This window comes from Pinus tabuliformis, chromosome Q (genome assembly GCF_031772625.1).
Source record: "Pinus tabuliformis cultivar Carrire ecotype Pingquan chromosome Q, CPIR1, whole genome shotgun sequence".
NCBI classification, from domain to species: Eukaryota; Viridiplantae; Streptophyta; class Pinopsida; order Pinales; family Pinaceae; genus Pinus; species Pinus tabuliformis.
Genome location: NC_142296.1, coordinates 975,422,066 through 975,436,024, shown reverse-complemented (window position 1 = coordinate 975,436,024; position 13,959 = coordinate 975,422,066).

The window sequence follows — 13,959 nt, the reverse complement described above, 5'->3', positions numbered from 1 at the left end:
CCAACATTTCCTTCTCATAAATAGCTTTGTGTAAATACTTTCCTTTGATTGGATGAGTTTCAAAAGAAATGGGTCTTTATTCTTGCATAAAACAACACCAATTCTATTTCCTGAGGCTTTCGTTGTTTCTGGAGTCGAAGAAAATGCATCTTTCTTTAGTAATGTTGTTAGAGGTGTTGCTCTTCTCCCATAATTCTTAATAAACTTGCGATAATACCCTATCAACCCGACAAATCCTTGTAGATGCTTTATGGATGTGGGGATTTTCCATTCCTTAATGGATTTAAATTTTCTAGGGTCTAACTTAACACCTTCATGAGAAACAATATGACTCAAATATTCCACCTCTTGCACTCCAAAGAAACATTTGGAGGTTTTTGCATATAATTGTTTCTCCTCCAGTAGTTGAGCACTCTATCAACATGTTGAACATGATCCTTCCAAGACTTGTTGTAGATTAGTATATCATCAAAAAATACTAACACAAATTTTCTAACGAAGTGTTTTAAAATGGAAATCATCAAACCTTGAAATGTAGATGGTGCATTGGTAAGGCCAAAAGGCATGACCAAAAATTCATAATGACCCTCATGAGTTCTAAATGTTGTTTTCGAAATGTCTTTATTCTTCATTCTGATTTGATGATATCCTGAACAAAGGTCCAACTTGGAAGTAAATTGCTCCATGGTATTCATTGCCAATTATACCAAGGATTTTTTGAATGATTTTTTTAATATAGTCTATTAGATTTGAGGCCCTAATCCTAAGAATGATGATTTTACCCCTGAGATTATTTAAAAAAATATGAAATGATCCCTCTTCTATCTTCATTATCCCTGTGGCCAGATCTTTGGGAAGGAACTAGTGGATTCTCCTAGTATGATATAAAATTTTTGTCATATTTGTTCATATCTTGGTTTTAAGGGGTTGAGATACTTCAATGTGTGTGAGTAAAATCCATGGAATCTCCATCAAATACATGAAAGCCCACCACAAGTACAACACACCCAAAAAAAAAAAAAAAATTCTTGCCCTGAGAGTGGCCTTACCCTAGCAAATGTCAAGTCCTATAGAAGGTTCCATAACAATATGAAATCATGAAATCCTCACATTGGATAGGGTAGGGATATGAAAAATCAACTACAAAAATTAATCCAACCACACAAAAATGGATGTGTAGCACTTCCATCCTCCAAACATGCTTGGGAATAACAGTCATATGCTTCTAGAATATGAAAAAAATCATGGCATATCTGACTATAGTGTATATCCTTTTTCAAGTCCCATAACGAGGAGGAGGGTACAGATGGATTCACCTCTCCTCCACTTATTTTTTCTTTTTCTTAGTTTCCATCTCTCAAGTGAGTTGTGGTAACTAGTTTCAAAACTCGCCAACATGCACCTCCCGATTAGAGAGAGAGAAGAATATTTCTAGATCCACCCTTGTCTCTTGCAAGTGGAGTAATATTTCAATATACGGTAGCGTCAAAAGGCATGTAGAATGTTAAAACCATAAACCTCCTCTTTGCCTCCATTGTAATCCCCAAGGTCTATGAATAACTTATCACACTCATCATTAAATTTATAGATATTAAAAATAAATAAATAAAAAATTATGGCACTTGTATCATGTCTAGTTGTGATAAATTCATCATCAATTTAAGGAGCCATATTTATTGTATCATTTTCTTCTAAAAAGGGAATTCCATTAGTAGAATTATCTATCCATGTTTCTTGCATCCAATACAAAACTCCCAAAATTTCCATACACTATTGGAATATGGTTGTCTTTAATAATTACTCTTAGGTATCTATGTGATAAGAAGTAGTGCTTAGTGGTTTAAAAATTTAGGGGCTGAAATAATCCGTCCCACCTGGTTCTTATAAAATTAGGAAGAAAATATTTACCAACAAAATTTAGATTGTTCCTAATATAAATGATAAGATATACATAAATCTCAAATCTTAAGGAATGGCTTTTTGTGGAATTTTTTTATACTTGGATAATGGTAAAACCTTGGAAACTTTTGTGTCAAGGTGGAAATAAGAAATAGATATAGAAAACTGATGCAATGGATTTAGGGAAACTTTTTCATCACTGTAATGTTCATGAAGGTATCATAGATCTCCATGTTAGCATTAAGATGTATTCACTTAAAGAACTATTTTTCTATACTTACATAGGTAGATTTGAGATTATTCTTTTTACTGGCATGCAATGTTCATCTTTTGTGCAAGCTTACTATTGAGAATTTAATCATATAAGTTAAGAAAAGGAAACCATTGCAACATGTAGTTAAGTTTCTGGTTCTTAGGATACCAATGCTGTAAAGAGGTTGTTGTTGTGCTCATGACAGCGATAAGTGCAGAAATACATATTGTTACCTATGTTTGGAGAAAGATCCAATTTGACAACTTGAGGTTAAATATGGGGCTTGATAGGGAGCTAAGGTCAAGTAAGAGGTGGAGAGATGAACTGAAATCTTTAGATATCCTATTGATAAAATTCTAGTTACCTGATCAAGCCACTACACCTGAAAGACAACATCATCCAAAATCTGGTAAAAGGAGGATGCATGTTTGAAAGACAAGTAAGTCATTCAAATAATGATATCCAAGATGAAAGGAAGAGTTCCACCAAAAAAATATGCAATGAAAATTATAAAGCCCCATTTGGAAGGAAAAATTATAGTACAATAAAAGGCAATCAAGGTAATGAAACTAATGGCAAGCTAGAGAGCATGGAAACAACTCTTGTTAAAAAATAAATGGTAATAGAAAATGAAGATGCATATGATGAAATGCCTCCTAAGCACATGCCATTTCTTGGTATGAAAACTTAGAAGAATAAATTACATGTTTCATCCCTGGAAGATATTTCTAATGCATCCTTTGATCATCTTAACTCTTAGTCTTATGAGGAAAAGGTGTCAAACTATAAAATGCACTTAGATGAAATGTAATAATTTGTAGTTAATCAAGGTGAAACCCTTTGTCTTGGCTACAAAGTACGACTACTTGCAAGAAAACTTATTTCATATCACCTAATAGAAAAATATTCAATTCAATGGTGTGTGTTGCAAAACACCTTAAAAAATAAGTAGAGATTCAAAGGGTCAGGAAAAAATTTAGGTAAAGAAGAAACCAATGGTGGTATGTCTAGTGCTTCTATTTGGTTGAATACTAGTTGCCCTAAAGGATAAGTTGTTCTTGGAAATTAGACAGTGGATAATATTCCAAAGAGTAATGATTTGGAAGCCAGAAAATCTTCAATAGCCAAATTTTTTATAATGTAGAAAGAAGAGACCACCTTTGTTAGAGTAGAGCATGGACCAAAATAGGGCAACAATTCCATTGTTGATGGTTTTAATGAAACACAAATAGAGCCTTTAAGTGGATTGTCTCAGTTGGGGATGGAAGACATTACCATGAGATCTATGTAGAAAATTAATGAAACACAAATATAGCCTCTGATTGGATCATCTAACCCAATAATGGAAGATGAAAACATGGGGGACAAGAACATAGATAAAAAATAAGTATGCTTAGTGAAACAGATATAAATTATAAACACAATATGCATTGTATTGAAGCCTTGGATCACATTTTAAATGCATCAAGTATAACTGTGAGAGGAACAAGGAGTGTCATTATGAAAGAACTTGTTTTCAGGCCTCCTGACTCTACCAAGAAGTTGCTTCAACAAACCATTTCAAAGGATACTCCTAATAATAGTGGAATTCTTCCCATGAAGTTAAAACAAATCATTTAGCTGCAGCCAATGTAATTTTGGTATAATATAATATAAATTTAAGAATTTAAGATTTGTAGAAGAAGAGTTAAGGAAAAAGAATGACACATGGACACTATTTTTTGATCAAAAAAAGTTCTTAGATGCTCTAGAAAGTCATGAATTTCATAATGATAACCATATATCTTCCAAAGTCAAGGATTCAAAACATAAGGCAATAAATTCAATGTGTCATAGAGCTAAAGGTTTGAGGGTTGAACCTAGAACACATGTTCAAGAAGAAGTCCTAGATCCAAAAAATAAGTCTATCATGCCAAGAATAAAAACACCAAGATTCAAGAAAAGAATAGCTTCTCTCAATGTGAGTTTGTCTCCTAAATTCAAGTTTACAAGGAGCATGACTAGAAATATCAATGTAGAAAAAAGTACTAGCTATATCAAACAAGAGAAGGTAGTCAAGATAGAAGACTCATGTGAACAAGTTAGATGAAAAAATAGTAAACTTATGACTTTATTTTTATAACATAATTTAAATTTACTCGTAAAGCTCCATCTTAACTAATTTGACATCAAACTTGGGATGACAATAGATAATTTGAGAATAAAAATACTTGCAATTCACATGTAAATTCTTGAATGTAGATAAAGAATCATCAAAATAATAAAATAAATCAAAAAACGTTTTTATGACTAAATATTAATTAAAACGACTCAAGTGCATGAATACTTGAGTGAGATCCACTTGGTTTCGAGAATAATTTATCGGAGTAGTCTAGTCTTGAAGCAAACATCCCTCGATTTAACGAAGCAACAACGAAGTCAACATTGACTCTATTGATAGCCTTTATTGGATTGATTGAGGTTTCATCTAATATTATTTAAATCATAATTCATTATCTACTAAATAGGTCCAACCATGTGAAAGTGGAAGCTCTTATGGCCCCTCCCCCCCCCCCCCCCTCTCACATCACTCTCAATTCCCTAGTACCCAATCTATCTACTAGAAAATAGTTGAAATCAACACATTAGAATTCATGCATTGACACTAGAAAAACCAAGAATTCATAAAGAAACATATGTGATTTTGTACATATAGAAATCATTCATTAACCTATAACATTCATTCATTCATTCAATAATCATAAACACAAAACACTTATCTCAATAAATTGTATCATCAAAATTATGTTTTCATAATATGATACGTGATTTTTGTATTGATATGACTAGTACAATCATTTCTTTTTCTTTTTCTTGATTTTTGAAAGGAATTTAGAAATTACTTCATCAATTGTTTCTTCCCCTTCTTTTCTTATGGCCTTTGTAGCTCTCATTGACGACCTAGATGTGTACTCACAACATCATCAAGGCTATTGCAAGAGGGGTGAATCATTAACTGCAACAAGAAAGAAATTTTAAATTGATATTTATTATTATTATTACAAGTATTTCATTAATAAAATAAGTATTAAAGTGTTCTTTACCCACTTCAATAGTGGGGGCAAGTAGAGTAGTTTCAAATGGGACCATATGTTCCTCTTCTTGTGTAGCCTCATCCTATACATGTTTTGGAGTTGAAACAAGAAAGGTTATAATTAAGACACAATTTGCAATTAAATATTTTCAACTGTAACACATACTACATTTTTAATAGCTCATGAAATATGTCCATTATCGAGCTTCATATGACATTCATTGGGAGCCAGTCAATTGACACTAGGTTGTGCCTCTTTATTTCTTTCTTGCTTAAAATATTTAAGCACATTACTTTTTTCCAAAAATAACAATCAATAGATTGTACAAGTAATAAATTATAAGTATTCTTCATTGATTTTATTTATCTTTGTTGAAGGGAAGATTGTGTTTTCCCCAAGATTCTTCTGTGTTCAACCATGGCATGATAATCATGCTTGTAAGCAAGCTCAAGGTCTCTCTTTGTTGTAGATTTGTTGAGCTCCAATCCCTATAATTTTGTATAAAAACATGAATTTTGTTCTTTTATGCAATTAAATTAAAATTATTAACAATAGGATGCAATTTATTGTTTTATACATACAAATCATGCAGCCATTTTGGAGTAACCACTTGGCTACGTTTGTGTTTCTCATGTTTTTTTATTCTTGATTTTGTGGTTTTGGATGTATCTAGGAGCCTATATTGAAATTTTCATGTAATTAGATGTTGCAACGATGATAAATCATCATAATCCTATAATTATAAGTGTCACATACCTTCCTGAGCCAAGTGGTGTCTTTCCTTGTTTTTAGTCCCACTTCTCCTTGTAGCATCTAGGAGGGCCTTCCATTCCTCTCTGGAATCATTAGAGAATTCTCATTCTTAGGGTTATTTTTAAGATGAACCTATATTGGTCCCATAGAAATTTTAAGTATTTTCCTACTGTTGATGTGACCCTAAACTTGCTGAAGGAACTATCACTAAATAAGCCAACCAATTTGCTAATGAGCTCATCGTTTAACTTGGAACTTTGGGCATTCCACCCTAAGAAAATGGTGGGCCCAAATATATCTAGATTCAAGACATTAAAGAGTTTACAAAATGTATCATTTCCTGCAAAAATGATATTATTATTAGTTTAAAATAATCACATATTATACATAAATTTCAATTCAATTATGCATAATAATTAAAAAACTTCTTAAATACCTATAACCTTTTCTATTTTCATAGGGATGTGCTCATCATCTACCAAAAAATAACCAGTTGTGACCCTGTGCTAGTGACATGGGTAGATCCAAGAAATCATGCTTCAAAATGTGCAATGTCACTATTAGCATCATGTGCACATTCTAGTTTGTGCTACTAAGGAGGTGTAGTACTGACATCGACCTTGGGGGGTGTACCGATTTGAGTATTTGGCATGTCACTCAGAGGAAGATCTTGAAAATTGGTACCAGTATGATGTTGCATCGATGTAGGAATGATGCTAGTACCAACATCGACCTTTGTAGATGTATGTTGAGGATCAAACTCATCCAAAAACTCTTGTAAAAAATAAAGAGTTTTTTATAAAGGAATTGTAAGAGTATAAAAACTAAAATCGTAAATAAATAAATTGGATAATTAAATATATTCATGCTTACACCATAGTGGTGAATCTTCTACATCAAGGTTTTAGTTCTTTCATTTTCTGGTTGTCTCTTCAGTTGAATATCAAACAAAGAAGCTAGCTTGTTGTTTGACCTTCTCAGAAGCTTCTCTATTGTTTGCAATGGATCTATGGAGGAATATATTTCTTAATCCATAATCTCTTCCTTAGGATGATATGTGGATTTCTCTAATGTCAGTTCCTTCCCCTTGTCACCTTGAGACAATGGTGTTGCCAACAATGCAATGTCATATTATTGTTCATAAGCATTTTTTTTACATGAATACATTATAACAAGTTCATAAGCATATTTTTTATATGAATTCATTATAGCAAGTTACAAATACAACTAGGGACATAATAATGAGGACATGTTGGACCACCTATAAACATAAAATATAAGAATCATTAATGAGAGGTTACATACCACCCCCATAATAGAAATGTTTGTATCTATTCGATTCAAGTTGTAATTGATCAACAACTCTTCTCCTGCAGCTATTGATTTTATTGTACATACGAATACACAGTTTCCTTCATGTCCCTCAAATATGAAATTGGGTTGCTTATTTGTTGTCCTGGGTTGTGTATTGTTTATAAACCCTACAATATTCCCCGATGCTTTTGGCCTTTCGTCAATATATATAGATGCTCATTTATTTTTATCATTGTCTCTTACCTATATATAATTTGTAGCCAATTCATGTCTCCTAATACCTCACATATATCAGACCAGTTGCATCCAATCTCCATAATTACCTATATATAATTTGTAGCCAATTCATTTCTCCTAATACCTCACATATATTAGACTAGTTGCATCCAATCTCCATGATTGTAATAGAGTTTAACATACTCCACCAATTCAGTTAATTTGTCATAAAAAAATTAATTACCCTCAATATTACAATAATAATGTTGGAAATCCTGAGGGATCATCCTTAATTATCAACCTAGGGTTTGTACAAACTTAAGAGGGGTTGACATTGTATGTGAAACAAACACCTTTATGTTCCTAGTTTGAATCCCTTTGATGCAGGTAAAAGAAGGAAATGAAACAACTTTAGATGCAAAAATATCTAGGTAAGACACTAGTCCTAATTTGCAGAAGGTAAATAGAAATAAGGAAACTTATTCTACTTTTCTCTAGAAAGTAAATGACAAAAAGGAAATCTATTCTATTTGCACAAATGTAAAGCACACATAAGCAAATGAAAAAAAAGTAAGTATAATCTATCTTGTTGGAGAGTAAATGGCACAAAGGAAATATATTACACTTTGCAGGAAATGAAATTCCTAGATTACTCTTGTAGGAAAGAAATCAACTTTTATTAAAGTAAACTGTGAGAAAGGAAATCTAGACTAGTTGTAGAAATCAACATTCAAGAAACAAGTAATGCAAAAATTAAATGGAGCCCTCAACAAGCCTCGACTCAACCAAATTGGTCTTAATTCATGGGCTATTATAAGACATAAATATACTTATAACTTTAATTTGGAGTGAATATGGGCAAGGGAAGAGCTTGAAAATGGATTGCTACATGAAAATATCTTTTGCTATAGGGAACTTCCAACAAGCTTGTTTGTCAAGTTAACCTACTAAATACCTAACCTAATCAAGCGAAAATTATGCAAGGTAAATTTTTTATTAATTTCAATTTTTTTAGATTTCAATCCAAGTGGAATCAACTCAAAATAGCTTCATTAAGATGTTTTAAAATTTAGTAGAAATTTACTACTAAAAACCTAAAATTTCATAATAGTGAACTAGTAAGTTGATCTAAGTAATCAAATGCCTAAGTTAATAAAGTGAAAATTCTATAGGGTAAATTTTATTATTAATTTGAATTTTTTTAGAATCCAATAAAAGTGGAATCAACTCGAAATAAGTTCATTAACATGTGTTAAAATTCAGTAGAAAATTACTACTAAAACTAGAAATTTCAGAACTAGTAAGCTAATCTAAGTAACCGAATGATGAAAATGACTTTACTAAGGTATGTTAATGATGCATCACACTATTTATCATCTAAATAACCTGGAAAAACTCATTTTAAATTTAATCAATATAACCTACAATAAATGAAGCATGAACACTAAGTGCATGAATGATAAATGTAACTAAGAAAAGAAATGTTAGAAATAAGAGAAATAAAACAACAACATGGGCCCTGAGGCTCTTAGGATGGCCAAGCCCAAGGATACTCAGAGTCCTATGAAGGAAACCAAGCCTTAGAAGTTGAAAATGAAACCAAACTTCATTATTATAATCAAGTCAAATACATCCCTACTGGAAATGAAAGTAGAATTGCTAAATAACAAGTTTTTTTCACAACAAAACCAAACATTTTTCTCCCATAAAGGCTAATTCGAATTAGCACTTATACAAATTGATGGGGAAGTGGAATATTTGAAAGGAGGGCTACTTTACCCTCAAAAATTCCTCAAAAAGTGGATATGGTCCCCAACAGTAGGAATCTTCAGTAAATGTCGATTTCTCACTTCTCATATAGCACGAAATACATCCCTGTATTTTCTCAATCAATGGCTCTTCAGAATCTATCCATTAATTTCTTAATATCCTATTCATTTACTATTCAATCCTATTCCATATTTTAGTAGGGAGTAAGTCCCTAAATTCTCTCATTTTGCATATCTTTAGGATCTGCACAATATTTTCACAATATTCTACAAAATATATAATATTAGGCACATAATAAGCAAATCATCTCTAAAGCTTCCTAAGAACATATTAAAGCTTAACAATACATTATTAAGCATAGAATTAAAGGTTTAATGTTTCTAGCAAAGGTTAGAAGGGCCTTATTTTGTATCTAATTTGGAGGCCCATCATACCCCCTACTAAAATTATTGCTCATCCTTTGAGCAACCTATTCATTTTATTTTCTCTTATTTTCTTCATTCATTTCCCTAATGGTTTGTCTGACATCCCATGTTGTGCTTGATATAGCTACCTCTATTATATATTTCCATTCCCTTGTACCTTCTTCATGGTTTTGATGTTTGTATTTTGAACAAAAAAGGAGGTCTAAACCTCAGATTCTACTAAATGAAGCTCAACCATATTTGTCTTTGTTTTTGTCTTTGATAACTTTCTTTCTACTATTTCCTCTACCTCTATCTTTCCTTTTGTTTATTCCTTTGTTTCTACTTTTGTTTCTCCATTTGCTTCTTCATATGTTTTTTCTTATGTTTCTCCTTTGTTTCTACCTCTTCTAACTTTGTTTGAGTCTTTGCTGCTACAAGCGTTTAAGGTTTCCTCTGCAATAAGGAATTTTGTAGCAGTGAAAAGATGCACAATTTTTTCCGAAGGGAGGAAAGGATAGGATGGTTAACCAATTATCTCATGCAAATTTTCACCATTTATCACACTAAAAAGAACAATTAGGTGACCATACTACTGCATTGTTTGAGTTCAGACTGTAACATGTAGAAAATTTTATCTTTGATAATTGATATATTTTGAACAATGGTTTCAAATGTAAGTGGAAATAATATTTTACTTCCATTTCCTTTACAGATCCCCTTGCTTTTCAAGTCATTCGAGGCTCTGGTGGTTGTTCTGGGAAAAATTTGTCTTCATGGAGAAATAGGTTTGTCTCCTGTAGCAACCAGTAGGATCCTGTAGCAATTTGTCTGTCTCCTATAGCAACATGTATGATCCTATAGTAGCTTGTATGTGTCCTATAGAAATGGTTGTAGGTTCTTGTAGTTGTATCACCATCCAATAACAACACCTGGAGTTGTACTTTACCCCCATGGAGATGGTGGGTCTTCATTTTTTTATTATTATTATTATATATATATATATATATATATATATATATATATATATATATATAGATATATATATATATATATATATATATATATATATATATGTATATATATATATATATATATGTATATATATATATATATATATATGTATATATATATATATATATATATATATATATATATAATAAATTATTTATTATCTTATATTTTAAATATTACATGCAAAAGAAACCCAGAGTGCTTTGAGTTAACTGTGTTGGGCCCCACTTACCCCTTCACACTCATTACCTCTATCATGACTAAATGATAATAGCCCACTTTCTCGAATCTTTTTCACTTTGATCGTGTTCCTCTCCCACATGTGTGGGTGTATTGTTGGAAAAGTGAAGTTTATTTTTAGATAAGGCTGAGGCTTCTATGCTACTAAGTCTAGCTATAAAAAAACATTTTCCTTCATACACTTGCAACATTTTTTCAAGCTAAAATAAGTTCGTATGAGAGGTTTTGAGAATTGCATACCCAGGCCTTACCCTTGATGTGTTTTCACAGGTGATATTGAGGTTGTTGATATGACTATTGAAGCTTCCTTTGGTGGTTCTAAAGCTTCTAGTGATGATTTATGGAGGCTCCAGAATTTCTCTTGTTTCCTTTGGAGGTGCTCTAGAGTTTTTGTTACTGTTGCTACCTTCTCTAATTCAAATTGTCAAATTACTTCTACAATTATTGTCTTGGTTTTGTTGATTTCCGATGATTGAGGATCTTGTAGTAGCCTACAATGGATATTGTAGTTGCTCAGGTTTGTCTTCTAAGGTATTGGAGTGTGGAGGTTTTCAAAAATTCTTGGACTGGTGCTACAAATTTTGGCTTGTAGGGCTTATGCATGTTGTAACAGGGTTGTGGGTTTTCCTGTAGCAGCCACATAAGCTCCTCAAGCTCATACTTCCTCTAACAGTGGGCTTGAAAGATTTTGGTAATTCAAGGTGAGGTTTCCTATGGTGATTGGAGAGGCCTTCTCTGCTAATGATAGGCGAAAAATGGGTGGAAGGTAGAATTTTTGTGGATGGTTAGTGGAAAAATGATGAGAAAATTGAAGGATGATGGAATGGGTAGGTGTTATGGGCTTCCATAGACTTCCTCTCTTGCCCATATATGGAAAACATCAATTTTTCACCCTCTTTTTGTGCTCAACAGTTCCTGTAGCAATATAAGAACTTTCCTATAACATTTCAGGACATTGATTAAAATGCATGAAAGGGACTTTGAAATGATGGAAGAATCTTGGAAAAAGTGAGAGAATGAGTGAAATGGATGCAGAGAAGCTAGTTGAAGACTTTGAAGGTGAGTGCTTGGAAAATAGTCTAATCTTCTTGACTACTGCTAGAATTCTATTGCATATGCATAACTATGGATTTTCTTGATGGTGCCATAGTGTTGAAGAACGTTTGAAAGTGTTGTATGGAGGCTTACTTCTTCTTTTTTTATTGCATGGAGATTTACTTCCCATTTTTCACTGCGTGGAGATTTACTTCTTTCATTGTTTCCCAAACTTATTCTTCTCATTGTTGGGGTCCTTTCATGATCAATTTGGTGATGCCAAGGCCTCCTGGCCTCTATTCTTCAATCTATGCTAATGAATGGTGTCTTTTTTGGGCCCTTGAAGGCTGCTACAGGAGATAGAGTTTCCTGCAGTAGTCACAAAGGCTCCATTTTCACCTTGAGATATCTTCCTTCAAGTGATCAAGCTTCTTCTGAAGGACCTTCTCTGATATCAATTGTGGGGAAAAATATTGGGGGGTGCGTAAATCAATGTTTAAACTTACACAATAATACTTTTTCCTTTTCAAATTGTATACACAATTTTACAAAGACCAAACAGTGTATGCCTGTGACTATAATGAATGAAACCAGTGTATGGATAATAAACGTGTAAAACATCTAATTCATTGTCTGTTGAACTTAAATCAGAGGGTGATACATTTACTAAGCAGTAAATAGATGCAGTAAGAACATAATAAATCAAAACAAATAAGCAACACATATGAACACCAAGATTTTTTAGGTGGAAACCCAATGTGGGAAAAAAAACCATCATTGTTGTCATATCAGTCTTCAATATTCTTATTATAAAAAGTGTTTACAATTTTTGTACTGGTACATAATTTTTCCAGTACGCAGGCATCTACCTGCTGAAGGCTACAACCTTCACTCATTTTCTAGCTTCTACTGGAAGGGATCTACAACCCCCTAGCTCTTGTACTCACTGATATGTTTACCATTACGTAGGCGTTGGCCTGCAGAAGGCTACAACCTTCACTCTTTCTCCAATGACCATGTTTCATAAATTTTTAGACTGGATACTCCTGGTACATATCAACACACTATGTAGGCCATGTTTCATCAAATTTTCATACTGGACCCATCAGTAACATTGAAGCTCAAAATAAATCACCACAACTGTAATACAACCATCAAATACAATTGCATCAACCAACCACTAAAACCCATCAAATCTAAAACAAAACAAAATCAATCAATTTGAACAACCAAATCACTATTACTAGAACATAGCACTGAACCCAAAACACTGCATCAACAACCAGAACCAACTGCAACCTCAAAAATCATATGTCAGAATGTATACACTACTTCGATGCAAACAATCTACATGTATACGCTATTTTCTGTAACCCAACCTGCATATACCTCTAACGATACTGAATCATAAAACTTCTGAACAAAAAATTGTACTACCCAAAGACATTCTAAAGATCTACTGTCATTTTACAGAGTTCTAAGCAGATAGTGGTAAATATCACCCTTTTTACTCAATCGATCAAACATCCAAACTCAATCTCCTTATACTATCAATTTTACTTTAGATCTAATGAAGACATCATTGACAAACAACAACAAAATAGAAGCATTGATCAAATAGATCAGTCATTTCTGAACAACAAGCCCTTCCTTTGCATACGCTACTTGGAAGTGCCTAACCCACATGTATACACGACTTCACCAAGGTGAACCTGCATATATATGTGCAAATAATGACTTATAACTTCGTAGCTTTTCAAGACTTCAGACATACCCAGATCATAGCATTTAAATGATAAAATATATGTTAGCCCTTAGATCTAGACTATCCATTATCAGATCATACAATGATAAGTCATTTTAGGTCTCATGATCGTGATCCAACATTGTATCCAAGGATGCACAAGATGTTTCAAATCTATATCATAACCATAACCCTTACAACAAAATATACTTTAGATAGAAGTATTCATGAAAAACCCTTTCA